We start from the raw sequence: 15,816 nt of genomic DNA, 5'->3' as shown, positions 1-15,816 counted from the left end.
TTTTTAGACACATTTTATATCACTTATTCTACTCTTTCAATTCCCAATATAGAAAACACTTGAATGCAAAGGATATTTTGGACTCCAGATTGGTGGTACATTCTGAAATGGAGAAATTTGAAACAAAATTTTCAACTATCAAACAAAGTAACAATAAAAGATTCATCAACAACTTATACCTCCAAATTAATGACTCCTCTAAAATGCCTTTCTTCTAGTTTTCTGGTGTAACCAAGCTGCGAGAACATCAAACCCAATTCATTAAGATGTATAACTTCAATTAAAAAAATTATAATTCTATTTTACACATCAAATGCAAAAAACCTTTCCAAATTTCTCATTCAAAACAAACCACTCCCGACTCCAACCATTTGTTTTTGCACTTTTCTTCAGTAAATACCTTGACATCATTAATCAATCTTATTTAAAGCCTCATATAAAATTCAAGAGTAGATTACTACAGTGATGGGCAATTTCTTTTGATTCATATAGTTTTCCATAAATTTATACTTCTATAAAGAATCAGATAAATAAGCCCTAGCATACAAAAACTACATTACTAAAAGTAATTTTCACAAAACACATAAAAATATCCAAACTTTGATGCTTTATAATGTTTCTAGACTACTTATAATCCAATGCATCTCTGATTTGCATGATAAATGTAGAACCAAAATTCAAAACTAGCCAAAGAGAAGTCATGGGTGAGTATTCATTTCAGTTCATAACTATACCCCACCCCCCAGCCGGGGCCTGCTAGCCCGCGGTGGGAGGCTTGTGCTCTCTCTCTCTCTCTTACCTACAGAATATTCTGAAAGTAAGCTTTACTCTGATTTACTATATAATTATTTTCATGGGAGTCAATACCACTTACATTCCATGAAATACATTTCATGTAGCTCATTCATTAACCTTTTATCTAACATCCAACAAAGCTGGACTGATCTTCAAGAAGTTAGGTAGGTAAACCTCATAGGGTTCGATCTTTGTTTTGGGGGCTTCTCACTAGGGAGACTGCTTTTTTTTTTTTTTTTAATACCTAGATCTTCATTTTCAATGTAATCATTAGGCTTGCCAAATTCCCTAGATCTCCTCTTATGAGGACTACTCTATGCAGCAAAAAAAAAAAATCTTCTACCTCACCCTAGATCCTTCCATCTGCATATTAGAGACATTGTCCCTCTATCCATAGACACCTCTCTCCTCATTTATTACAATCATTTCCTCTTCGTCAATCATCTTCATTACAAAAAGGGGGAGTTAGTGTGGGGCCCCTCTTACGTAGATATTCTAAAATGTTAGGTAGAGAGGCAAGGGTGGAGGAGCTAGAATAAAAGTGACTTGAAAGCTTGAGAGTTTGTTATCTTGTTAAGTATCATAGATAACTTTTAGCCCAAAAGGCTAATCTAGACTAAAATTCTTCCCTCCCTCCACTTTCTCTATATCATAGGGTAGCACCATCTCCACCTCCTCTACTAAGGAGGGTGAGGGAGAGGTAGAATCAAGTTTGGAGTTAATAGGGGTGTCTCGCCTAGAGTCCAAAATAGAGTTCTTTCTCCTCATGTAGGGTTTTATTATAATGGCCTCCTCTTTTTTTTTTTTTTTTCTCGATCATAATTTGTTGGGCATTTATCCTTCCATGACTAGGTTTTTCCTTATTTCTAGAGAGACCAAAACCAATACTTTGAATGTTAGGTAAGAAATCAAATATCTTGGGGTGAGGTCTCCAATCTTAAGAGGATGTGACATTTTATCAAAAGCACCTTTGCACTAGTCTAGAGTTTTTTTGATGTTTGATTAGATTCCAGATGAGTCCTTGGGGGTGTGAGTCTATGAACATGATTCTTGATCCTATCCACAAAAATTGTAGGCTTAACAAAAGGGTTAAAAATAATTGGCTCTTTAGGATTCACGCAAGGGGAAGGGCCAAAATCATTTTTAATCATAGGTCAATTTCAGCATTGGTGATCCTCCCTCACGCACAAAAAACATGCATGAGGGCCTCCTAGGGAATTTATAGGGCATCAAATTGTGGACTCATCAAGGTCAATCTAGATATTTTTTGGCATAGGTAAATTAGCATTTAGAGCTATCAAGACATAGGCATCAATGTTAGGAATCATCATTTTAGATCTATCAAGCTTCAAAAATTTTGAAAGAGGCGTGAGGGATTGCAAGATAAAGTTCCATAGGAAGGGTGGGAGATTATTAATTGTAATCCATCTAGGGAAGTAATCAAAATATTTTCTTTACTAGTAGCCTCCTTTGACCAAGGAACTGACCTAAAATTATAGTTGCTCACTTTTTAGAAACATCTCTATGTGATCTATTTTTGGGATTTGGCATCACAAAAAAAGATAATAAATAAACTATTTTGTGTCATCCTACTGTATGAAAAAAAGAGTCCAAATTTTCCTTCTCATATTCTATTCAACTAATTAGTTAATAATTATGGGATGGAAAGGAGGAGACATCATTAACATAAAATAATAGAGGACAATTACATAGTTTGATTTACTCATGTTTAATAGAAACAAACATATGGGAATTAGGGCATACAACAAAATCTACTAGCAAGGGTCCCTTACCACTATTCCCTTCTTCCACAATAATGACCAATTGAGAGCACTCCTTTTTGATGAACCAGGCTCCCTCTAAGAGTACTAGGGTCCCCTCAATAGCTTGTTTGAATGTCCTAACTATTGATACAACAATATATACTCTAAGAATATATCTTTTCCAATTCCTAATAAATGATTCCACTCTTGTAGTCTTCCCTACCTCACCCACCATGATAGTTTGAAAAGTAGTCTATAAGTTGAAATACATATAAAGTTTAGGTTCTATAATGATGAATTGTTTCCTCCAATACGTAGATTGACACAAAAGATTACTTTTCCAACAAAATGCATAGTAATAAAGATCCCAACAATTGTATGCTTATGACACATTCTTAGTAGTGGAAAAAAAACAATGAAAGACGTGTCTTTTGCATGCCTCCTTTGGTTGGGCTTGTTTTTCCATCTTGCTTGGACATCTAAGCAATTAAGCATACAAATTTTTATTTTGTTTTCCTTTGCACAATGTGAATAGAGGGACAATGTGCCAGCTTCTCCTCCATAAGTCCACTACTCCTATTTTTGGAATGATGTCCACTAATCAGTGATGACCTTGATCCTTGACAAAGACAATTTTGATGATGTTATCACCATCTTTGGTCATTATTTGCTGCAGAGGTCACTTGAACTCCTCTTTGAAAAATACTCTTAGATTGTATTTAGAGCACTCCCTTACCTCCATACTATTAGTAACCAATCCCTAGGCCTCCAAATGGCGGCCTTCCTCACCTCTATGGGATTGATCATCCCTTTCCACCTTTACCATTATAGCTTATCTTCCTCAGTAGCTTGAGAGTCCAATTAACTCAAATTTTATTTCACCTGATCTTATCAAAATCCAAGATATTTTTATCCTTCAAATGACCTAAGAAATTAATCGTATTTGGGTATCATAAAGAACTCAAATGTTTGTCACTTTCAAACAAGTGATAGACCTAAATTTTTCATGAACAAACATCAATAACTATTGATGCACATTTTCCTCCATTATTAATGAGATAAAAATAAGTTTTCTAATATTATTATGTACAAAATGATATTTATTCTTGGCCCTTTAGAAAAATTGTTTAAATTTGTCTCTATTTTGTTTACTAGTAAATTATAAAACCAGCCTTCACAAGCCATACCTAAATTTGTATCAGTTTTTTCAAACCTTAAATCATTTTTGTCTTAAACATCAAGGTTAGACTCTAATGAAATGCATCAACAGGTCTTAAGCACTCAAACTCACTTATGTTGCCATGTTTTGCAGTCAAATCATTTTTTACTTGTACTTGTATTACTTGCATTAAGATTGTTTATTGTTGTTGCAGAAACTCATCCTGCTATTCCCTGTCATCCTCATCCTAGAAAATTGGGGGGGACATAGAAAAAAATCTATGTTCTCTTTGATAATATATTATGGCTGTCAATAAATTGCATGAGGAATAAATATCACAAGCTAGCAAGATCCAAATCTGATACCATTTGTAATGTTTCCTTTAAATTTTCCTTATTTTTCCTCAAATATCAAAAAACATGACTCGTAGTTATAGCAGCACATTTAATTATAGACATAGTATGAACATCAAGAATTTTCGGTTTATGAAGATAATTTAATTTGAATATATTATTTAGAATATATTTCAAAAAAGATATGACTTACCCATTGTATCTGCTGTTAACTATCTCAAATCTATAGTGATATTTCTTGACTAAAATGCCCTCAAATTGTCTTTATATCTATATGAACTAGGGGGGTTGTCTACTAACTCAAAAATGGAAACTAGGAGGATTTTGTCCTTGAGGAGTTTTGTTCATAGGTTACTAAACCACAGTCCATGCTAAAAAAGGAATAATAATTTAATATAAATGATATTATCAATTGATGTCTTCTTCCCCTCACTTGAACACTAGTATATAGGATCTTCCACCAATACTTACATCTATCCTAATATCCTCTAGAAATAAATTGTTAATGATGATTTCATTACATTATTTAGTCCAAAAACTATCTCTTACTTTGGCAATTTCTTTCCATTCTTTGTCTCCTATTCTTGATTTTATTTGTCATTGCTGATATGATTTCAGCTTATTTAGCACTTCTAATTCTTTGGCAGATATTGGAAAAAGGTGGCAATTTAGAAAGTAAATCCTCCTTGTCCTATGGAAGCTACTCTTAGTTGCATCCCTTGTCCAAACCATTTTAAAATAAAATAATATTTATATATTTACCAAAGCATATTCAAATAAATCAATAATTGGAGGGTATAATTATAGTTTAATTTTGAGGTGAGGGCATTACATCCCTAGCAAGCCAGGCAAAGAGAAGCAGTCAATACAGACTTAGACCCCACCCACTTACCAGCTTCTCCTAGCAAATATGAAGGACCAGATTGGGAGAAGAAAAAAGGAGCAGAGTGGGGGAGGTGGGTAGTTGATAGAGTCTATCACAATAGGGGATTGAGGGAAAGTGTGAAAGAAATATGAAATGGCCGCAGTATGAAAGGAGATATGGCATATTCATAGAGCTAGGCTACTGTGAGGCACATAGCTAAAGCACCCAATCCAATAGTAGGAACCAAAGGGGGTGGATGCCTGGATGAATTCATATGGATGGAAGGCTGTGGGGCTCCAACTATCTCTAACTCATCTCCCACCCCCATCCAATGGTGGGAACTGGTGAGCATGAAAATAAGTCAATGCTAGCTATCTATAGAGAAGCGTGCACCAAAACTCCCCTATGCCCCCCTTTCTATAGTTCCTATTGAGCCCTCTTCACCCTATTAGAAAAGGAAAAAGAGAAACAAGATGTCAATTGCCAACCAAAAATCACTTCTAAGTGAGAAAACCAAATAATATAGAAAAATTCACAATTCTTTATTATGTTATATTTATAAATAAAAATACCAAGTATCATTTTTTAGTTATAATCCAAGAGATGCATATTAAGAAAAGAATCGAGTTGTTTCATATCCAAATCTTGACAATATTATGGATGGCTTTTGAAAAGATTTCAAAGCTCAGTGGCCATGCTCTAAGCATTGTCAAGAAGTGCAACCCCATTAGTTGCATATGTGAAACAAAAAGTTGAAGTTCAAGGTCAATTACCTTGCACCCATCCTATAGGTGCTCCAACAATCAGCAAAGGAGATCTATGCTACCCAACTTCAATATGACTTCTACCTCCATGGATTCAAAATTCAAACTCATTTTTTGGGAGAATTTATTGCTCGTTGAGATATTATTATAAATGAGCAAGCCTGTGCCCATTTGTAATGGAGAATCCATTTCATGTAAATGAGCTATTGAGTCCCATATATATAACACTTTTTGACTCCTTATTAATCAACAAAGGAACCTAAGTGTATGTGTCTTGCATTGTAGATGGTTGTTCTCAAAAGTCTAACTCTTAATTGTGTCTATGAATCTCTAATGCATATATGTTTTATCATTGTTACTTTTGTGGACTAGTGATCCATTTTTCATAAAGCTCTATTTCAGTTATAAGAGGATATATGTTGAGCATGAGACTCTTTGTTTCTATTATTTTGTTTGTTGCTTTTTTCCTCCTTTTGTTTACAATAAGGCTTATGCTGGAACAAGTGAATAATTGGCCTTCTAGTCATGGATATTGACTCACAAACCTATCATGTGTTTGCGTGGCTTTCCATGATTGATAGTTAAGAAGGATGGATTTATTCTAAAAAAATATTTAGACCAACAAGTCAACCCTTGATCCATTGGGAATGACCTCATTGATCTTTCTTTACCACATATATTCTCAAAATCCAGAATATTAAAATGTAATTAAATGACACAACTACTACATAGTTGTCAGACTCTTGTATATGATGACACATAGAATAAGCCACTCTTTTTTTTGTCATCAAACCTATGTTAGTGAAATGGTTGCTCTAACAAAAATACACTACTAGATGTTATTTCCATTTTGCATTTATTTGCCATCAAAAGAAAGTTTTTGAAAATGATTGTTGAATGTCTTCTAACACATGGCCTAGAAAAATATGCAAGAAGAAAATGATGTTAGTTTGCAGTCTCATTTCATTTGAATGAGAGAAGTTGTTGCTTCTATCAAGTATCTTGCATTGACAACAAGTAGTGGCAGGTCCCTGAGACACTAGCACATAACTAGTCCCACATCAGTAACCTTTCCTACTAAGATATTATGTTGTAGTTGTTGTGTGATCAGTGTTAGTTTTTGAAGGAAGATTATCCAACCATAATATTGGGAACTCATCTGCATATTAATGGTTTACCATAAATTTCTATGCACAGTTGACATTATATAAGAAGTAAAATGCTCATCCAATTTTTGTGAGATATGAAATAAAAATCATTGTATATTAATAAATTACAAGGGCAAACAAATATAGAAACTCTCGTCGCTTGTATTCAAGCAGAGTCCTTCAGATTTTTAGACATAATCTTCCCTCAATTATTTTGTTGATTAGGAATGCATCTGGATGCAACTCTGTGAGAGTAATATATATTGAGAGTTTGGTCATATTGTATGATGTAAACTACTCAAACACTTGCCCAGACACATTCACAATTCCTCTAGATTTGACATTATTTTGTGTCAATAGGTGGAAATTCCTTTTCAATATATAAAAACATAGAAATGTAGATGAAACACGCATGAAACATTACCATTCAGAATTACTAACTGAAAGAAGCAGATTCAACTAATAGAATTAGATAAGTAGTCTAGTTTAGGCAGGAGATGTTTTCCATTTCCTCTGCCTAATAGGACAAAGATGCCTCAAATCATTTATGAAAAACATGCAGTTTTTAGATGGTTGTTTATAGATGATAATAGAATGCATTGAAAGAATTTGTACATATTGCCTTATCTATTGAAAAGAGAATGTACATGTCTACTTTAGAAGGCCAATTTAGACTATTTACTTCAAAGAATTATTTATACACAACTAACTATTTTTCTCTTGTTGATTTCATGCATAATTGAATATTTTCTAACTTTTTAGCCTATAGAACTTCTAACCACAAAAAAATTGATTTTTCAATGTAAGGCTATAAACTAGTTTACATCAATGTTGCTTGCTTATAATGCATATTTTAGTCAAAGCACGTGCACTAGACTTTCATTCAAAACTTTAAATCCCTTGATATTTAGATCTTGATTATAATTCATTGTATCCTAATTACAATAATTTTGGCTACTGCACAAGTCCATGCAAAAGTAGATGCTTATTCTTGTTTTGTAGAGTTGCCGAGTAATTTTTTCGACCATTTTTCCTAGAAACTAGACAATACTACTATAGGCATCCATTCTACAATGGTACGAATGAAAGAACTTTTGAAGACACATGATGAAGAGTTGTGGCACCATCTTGATGCTACAACCAAGGTATGGATCTATCAAATCAGAAGAAAAATAATCAAAATTTAACTAGTTAACATGAAAGTAGGCCTGAATGTGCTCAAACGTATACAAATGTAAGGTGCAGATACAAGTTTAAAAGAAATATGAGGGGCTTTCAAAAAACAATTATATGATAGAAGAAAGTTATGCAGTAACTAGGATAGCTAAAAATTCAACAAACATTTTCACCTAAATAGAGAGGTCAAACAGATTCAAAACAACAGGGTGTTATTTGTCACAAAAACTAATCTTCTGCTTGATTTTTACCATTACAACACAATAATGTTTTTTCATAGGAAAACGAGTCTTATTTTGATTCACATTACATTTTTGTTTTATTTTCATTGTATTTTTTCTTTAAATTTTATTTCTAGAGACCATAATTGTCCTAGATCACCATAGACTAGGACTTGTACATATTTGCATCCTTCATTTCCAACTAGTCATATGAGAGAGGCTAAAGGTGGGGTGTTATCCTAGTGGGTAGTAAGAAACCTCTCCTAACTCACAAGTGAACGAGAGCTCTATTGACAATCATAGAATTTTTAATGTTGTACAATAATTTATCTTTGGATGCAAGTTAATGTGTCTTGAAGAGAGTGATCTTTTATCCCATCGAAGAAACCTAACCTTTCATCTATGTTAAGATATCCTTTAGATGGGAAATCATTATATGTTTATCAAATACTACTTTATGGAAAAGATATAATGGAGTGTGCTTCTTCTTGCTTGTATTGAGTAGGTTAACCCTTAGTTTTATGCATTCAGGTGGATAAATTTTTTTAATCAAATGTCAATCTATAAATCAAAACTTCAACTCACCTTTGTAACACTGGGAAGAAGACTCTTCAACATTTCTAGGTGTTATTTAATCCTTTCACGTTTCCTTCTTTCAGCTTCATTATGACTCTTTGATGTTGCAAGAGCTTTCACTTCTGAAATCTCTTTTAATGTCAACTTTGAAGTATTCACGAGCTCTCCTCTGCCACAATCTAGCACCAAAGAACCCAAACTGTCAAACCCTATTGGTGCTGAAGCTATAAAACCCTTTTGGCACATACTCCTAGCCACAAAATGTAGTGTAGAAAATGGTTGAGTGCCTGAGCTATCTTCTAGTCACGTAACAATGAAATTAGGGCAGCAAACAATTCTTTTTTTAATTTTGACATAGTATAAGCCCATGTTGGTCAAAATTTTCACCAAGACGGGCTTGTATTTAACAAAAAAATATGTTTCCTTGCACATTTTGACCAAATTGGCCCTAATTTATTAGATGGTCAAAAATTTTGGTCTAAAAATGGGATCAAATGTAGTAGTGCTCTCTCGCTAAACCCCATCTCTCTAAATCCTCAAGCACTCTTTGATTTCTAAACCCCATCTATTTAATCCCTAAACCACTCTCTAACCCAATAATCCCTAATCCCCTCTATCTCTCTCTAACTTACATACCTTCACCTCTCTAAACCCTAAACTGCTCTCTAACTCCTAAACCCCATCTTTCTAACCCCTAAACCACTCTTTAACTCATAAACCCTATCTCTTTAAGACCTAAACTACTCTCTAACCCCATAATCCCTAAACCTCTCGCTCACACAATTTCATAACTTCGTCTCTCTAAACCCTAAACTATTCTCTAACTCATAAACCCAATCTCTCTAAACCCAAAACCTCTCTCTAACTCCTAAACCCCATCTCTCTAAACCCAAAATTGTTCTCTAACTCTTAAACCCCATCTCTATAAACCCTAAACCACTCTCTTACTCCTAAAACCCATCTCTCTAAATACTAAACCACTCTCTAACTCCTAAACCCCATCTCTATAAACCATAAACTGCTCTCTAACCCCATAATCCCTAAACTTGTTATCTAATTTGATTTGTACTTATTATCTTCTTCGACTTCAATCAATGGATCTTCAATTGGTGGCACTATATGAAATGTCCCTTTTCTGATTTTGTATGATATTTCCAACCTTTAATCAGATCTTTAAGATCAAACAACTAATATCACAAAGATCTTCCAAATTTCTCAAGAAACCCCAAATTGGGTATGCCAGAAATGGTGCCAAAAGCTTCACAGCTTCACCTATTATTAATAAATCTGAAAATGGACATTTTTTACAGAAATTTCAGCAGCATAACAGCCTACAAAATGACATTTCCAGATCTGTATAGTCTTTACACAACAGATCACAAATGTAGGACAAAAACTATGCTCATCAGGCTCCCGAAATTAACACAAAAATGCCTGGAAACACCACAAAAATACTAATAAACTATCTCAGAAGTTTAATCATGTACCAATACATATATTCAGCTCTATTTTAACATCTTAAAGTCTGAAATATATCAGCAACCCAAACTGATATGAAATACTCAACTGAAAACACCAAACTCATACCAAAAAACAACCCCGAAAACTCACAAATCTGCACTATTTAGCACAAAGGAAAACTCTGTATGAGCATGCACATGGAATGGCTTCAAACTGCCATCCTTAGCCTTTCTAGAAACCTAAAAACTCCCATTCTTGGGTCTCCCTGGAAACCTGCAAACTCTCGTTCTTGGGTCTCCTTCTCCACAGGTTTGGCAGCCTCTGAAGAATAACAAAGAAATGAGCAAAATCAAGTTCTGGAATCTGCCTAAAATGCCTCCAAACCCCTTAAAAGAGGGCATAACTATAACTCACATCCAAGAGAGTTTAATGAAACATATTTTATTAATAATTTTCATTTATTAGTCCAACGATTTCCAAAGATTAACCCCCTTTTTTCGAAACTTCACTTTCTTGGGCCTGCCCGCCTTAGCAAAGATTATTATTTTTTAATTATTTGAAAAGGGGACATGACAAGTCCTCCCCTCCCAAACATTTCTTGTCCTCAAGAAATGGCTGAACAATAAACCAATCAATCCACCTGGATCCCAAATGTAGTCATGAACTATACTACTACCAATTAACACAGGCTCCTGCAATATCCTCTGCAATATGACCAAGAGGAATCCATAATCAAATTGACAATTATAGCTCAACCAAACTCCAAAATCACAACTTCCATAGTCAAAAACCCACGAGAGACAAACTCTTAGAACATCAAAACCTAAGTAAAGTGGACTACCAACATAGTAAATACCATCAATGCATTCCACTGGCCTATACGGAATGTACAATCCAACTCTGCAATAATGGTGAATACTCTCAAATGAAACTATACCAAGTATGGAGAATCCACACACTATACAACTCCTGTAGTCAACACAACTCTATAGATCATCGGCCACTGTCTCATAACCATAACTCCCATGCACCCCTGATGGTGAAAAGCCATCACAAGATAAACAACAAGAAATGGAACCCAAACCAAATTTTCCTACCATCAACTCCTCAACACAAGGATCAATTGCTAATTGATGTACATACCCTGCAATATAATGTTGATTAAAAAAACCAACTTCAGTCAACAGCTCACCATGAACAAGTGATATAACCCACTGTAACTGATCACTAGCTAAGTTAGGAGATGTCATAGCCAAAGGAGTAGAATCAATAACAACACTTGTTGAAGCATCACTCCAAAACTCCTACTCTAAGTCATGTATTATCAAGCTATCAACTTCAGGACCTATCGCCATGTCGTGCCCATCACAACTCTCATCCCGAGGCATCAAACTATTCCATAACTGATGATAAGCACTAGGAACCAAAGTACATCTCTGTATCATAATCTCATCAACATGGTCATCAAAGGTAAATTGATGAGTGTACCTCATAGTGTAATGCCGATAGAATGCGCCAATCTCAGTCAGTGGCTCAAGCTGTAATCTAGATGAAACTAACTGCAATTGATCATTAACCATGTTGGAACTGACTACTACCTCCAAAGATATCACCAAGGGAGTAGTATTACTAGCAGGAACCATGCCAACTATCGACTCACCAACATCATACACGATCTTTGATACACCTCTAGTCTCTGTGCCATTAGCACTAGAGGCCACCACCATGTCAGGCATACAACAATCTACTACAACACCCAACTCAACTAAACCTGACTCTAGTGGGAATGAACCTGATATGCCAATGTTTGTATCAAGGATGGATGCATCCCCATCTCCACTGTCTCTGACAATCTCGGCCATGGTCATCCTCGGATCACCAAACACCATAGCTTGTGACTGTATAGAATTAGGTAAAGACTGTAGTCGCTCTAACTCCATGGTCACCTTAGTCAAATGAAACTGTGACTCCTTGAAAGCCAACTGTGTACTCTCAAGAATCTTAGAAGTCACCTCAAGCTGCTTAGTAAGCTCACTCACCTCATCTTCCTTGGCCAACAATGCATCATATGTTGTATTGCCCCACTCCATAAGATAATCTCTATTAGCTACAAACTGCATATAATTTTGTCTCAAAATTCGAATAGCCTCCCATAAAGAGTGGATCTCTGTCAAGGAAAGATAACTACCTTCCTGCTCATCACTAGTAAGAGAACCCCATCCATAAACTACTAACAACTGACGAGCAGCATCGAAATGCTGGTAAGTGATAGCAATGTCTCGGTCACTAACTCTCAACTGATTAGACACATGATGGCATTGGCTTGACTGTCTCCTACAAACCTCCTCTGATGCACTGTCTAAAGGAGTATCCTCAAAGTTACTAGTCTCTAGAGTATTACCATCCATATCCTGTGAATCAAATCTAAAGCTCATATCAACATACGGAGTATCAAAAACATTAGCATTGCTGTCCAACTCCTATATACCCAAGGAAACTAAGTCTTCAAAACTGCCCACTGCATCCTCCTAGATGTCATCAATGCCAATATGATCCTGGGACTCATCTATACACACTGCCAAATATGAAATATCATCAACACATTCTAGCAGGTATGGTCGACTGGATATATGAACAAAGCCCAACATCGGTGTATAAAAACTAATACCAACATCGAACAAGATATTGGCACAAGAAAAGACAACACCATGTAATCTGCTAATCAAATCCATGATAGCACCCAAACAAACACTGCTACCAAAAAGTGTTAAAGATCTCCAATCAACTAAATCCCAAACGCTAATATAACAATCTTGAGTCCATATCCGTAAACTAGAATCAACTGGTAACTCAAGAAAACTCTTCACTTGAGTAATATGACCAATAGCAATTAACTCCACATACTTTTCATGATGAGATAATGAAGTCACAATAATATCTTTGTTCACCTTCAGCTGGCTGGACAAATCATGTGAAGTATTACCAGCCTCAACCTCATGTGATGAACCATCTAACTGTGCCTGGTACTCTTTCTCAGCAAAGTCATGAATGCTCAATGTCTGCTCATCTCTACCAAGTATCTCACCATCCTGCACAACAACATCCTCATAATCATCATCTGAACCCACTACACTGTAGTCACTACCTGTTGTAACTATACCATCCTGAATACGTGTGGCATCACCCTTTGACGAGCTGTAAACAATTGTCTCAATTTGAGTATCAAGTTGACTATTACTATCAATCTGTGTAATATCCTTTCCCACCACCTCCTGTGGTAGAGTAGAATCTGAGACCTCTACCTAGCTATCAGCTAGTTTCTCAAACTCCTCATGCAAGTTCTTGGGAATTGTGTGATCTGTCCTGTGAGAAAATCTGGCAAATAGAAATCCAGTCAACTTATCCACGTTAGTTGGGTCGGACAACATGTCATTCATTATACGGTGGTGCTCAACCAACTATTCAGACATGTCATGGCTTATTTTCATAAGTTTATCTCGAATGTCTAAATAACCATCCTTTCTACTATTTTGACTCTGGATATCAATTGTCCAAGATTGTGTCCTCTGAGACTCTGTACTATACTTGTCCATTTTGGATAAAGTAGAGTGTAACCCCAATAGGATAAACTTCTTCAAACACCAAGAACTAACATGCAATGATTAGAAGTAGCATGCAACCATAGATTTTGACATGCAACTGATTAGAAGCAACATGCAACCACCAAATTCACCAAGAACTAACATGCAAATGATTAGAAGTAGCATGCAACCATAAATTATGACATGCAGTTGATTAGAAGCAGCATGCAATTATAAATTATGACATGCAAGATCTGGGTAGTTGTCAAAAATGCAAGATCTGGGTAGTTGTCAAAACTGACATGCAAGATCTGGGTAGTTGTCAAAACTGACATGCAAACTTCTACAACCACCAAATTCACCAAGAACTAACATGAAAATTATTAGAAGTAGCATGCAACCATAAATTTTGACATGCAACTGATTAGAAGCAACATGCAACCATAAATTATGACATGCAAGATTTGGGTAGTTCTCAAAATTGAAATGCAAGATCTGGGTAGTTGTCAAAACTGACATGCAACTTCTACAAACCCTCAAACTGGCAAGATCATGGCTCTGATACCACTGAAATGTCCCTTTTCTGATTTTGTATGATATTTCCAACCTTTAATCAGATCTTTAAGATCAAACAACTAATATCACAAAGATCCTCCAAATTTCTCAAGAAACCCCAAATCAGGTATGCCAGAAATGGTGCCAAAAGCTTCACAGCTTCACCTATTATTAATAAATCTGAAAATGGACATTTTTACAGAAATTTCAGCAGCATAACAGCCTACAAAATGATATTTCTGGATCTATATAGCCTTTACACAACAGCTCACAAATGTAGGACAAAAACTATGCTCATCGGACTCCCGAAATTAACACAAAAATGCCCGGAAACACCACAAAAATACTAATAAACTATCTCAGAAGTTTAATCACGTCCCAATACATATATTCAGCTCTATTTTAACATCTTAAAGTCTGAAATACAGCAGCAACCCAAACTGATATGAAATACTCAACTGGAAACACCAAACTCATACCAAAAAACAACACCGAAAACTCACAAATCTACACTATTCAGCACAAAGGCAAACTCTGTATGAGCATGCACATGGAATGGCTTCAAACTCCCATCCTTAGCCTTCCTAGAAACCTACAAACTCCCGTTCTTGGGTCTCCCTGGAAACCTACAAACTCCCATTCTTGGGTCTCCTTCTCCACAGGTTTGGCAGCCTCTGAAGAATAACAAAGAAATGAGCAAAATCAAGTTCTGGAATCTGCCCAAAATGCCTCCAAACCCCTTAAAAGAGGGCATAACTATAACTCACATCCAAGAGAGGTTAATGAAACATATTTTAATAATAATTTTCATTTATTAGTCCAACGGTTTCCAAAGATTAACCCCCTTTTTTTGAAACTTCACTTTCTTGGGCCTGCCTACCTTAGCAAAGATTATTATTTTTTAATTATTTGAAAAGGGGACATGACACTATATTACATTTTATTAATCCTTTCTTTTGGTCATTTCTTACTTGATCATATTTCTTTTACCCTTTTTGCTTTACTCCATATTGCACAAAAACTTGAATAGAGAGCTTAAAATCGCCTCCATACAAAAAAATTCTAAATTTAGTTACATAAATAAGATTATATCATAGACAATTTAGAAAAAAATTCCAACTTTAAAAGCTTGGTATATTTGAGTGTCTATAAGACTAGAAAATCTTAAGACAACTAATTGCATTAAAGCATTGCTAAATTTAGAATAAGCAATTTATTAAATATATTAAATAAATTAAGTAATTTAACTATTTAATTATTTTAATTATTTTCATAATATTTTGAAATACCTAAATTAATTCTAATAATTGATTTAATCAAATTAATTAATAAATTTAAAATAAAAAATAAATTTAATCAATCAATTTCAAAACAAAAATAACTAAGGAAAAACTATTTT

Source organism: Cupressus sempervirens, chromosome 8 (assembly GCF_028749045.1).
Source record: "Cupressus sempervirens isolate cs-2001-9-10 chromosome 8, ASM2874904v1, whole genome shotgun sequence".
In the NCBI taxonomy this organism is placed as follows: Eukaryota; Viridiplantae; Streptophyta; class Pinopsida; order Cupressales; family Cupressaceae; genus Cupressus; species Cupressus sempervirens.
This window is presented reverse-complemented; position numbering follows the sequence as displayed.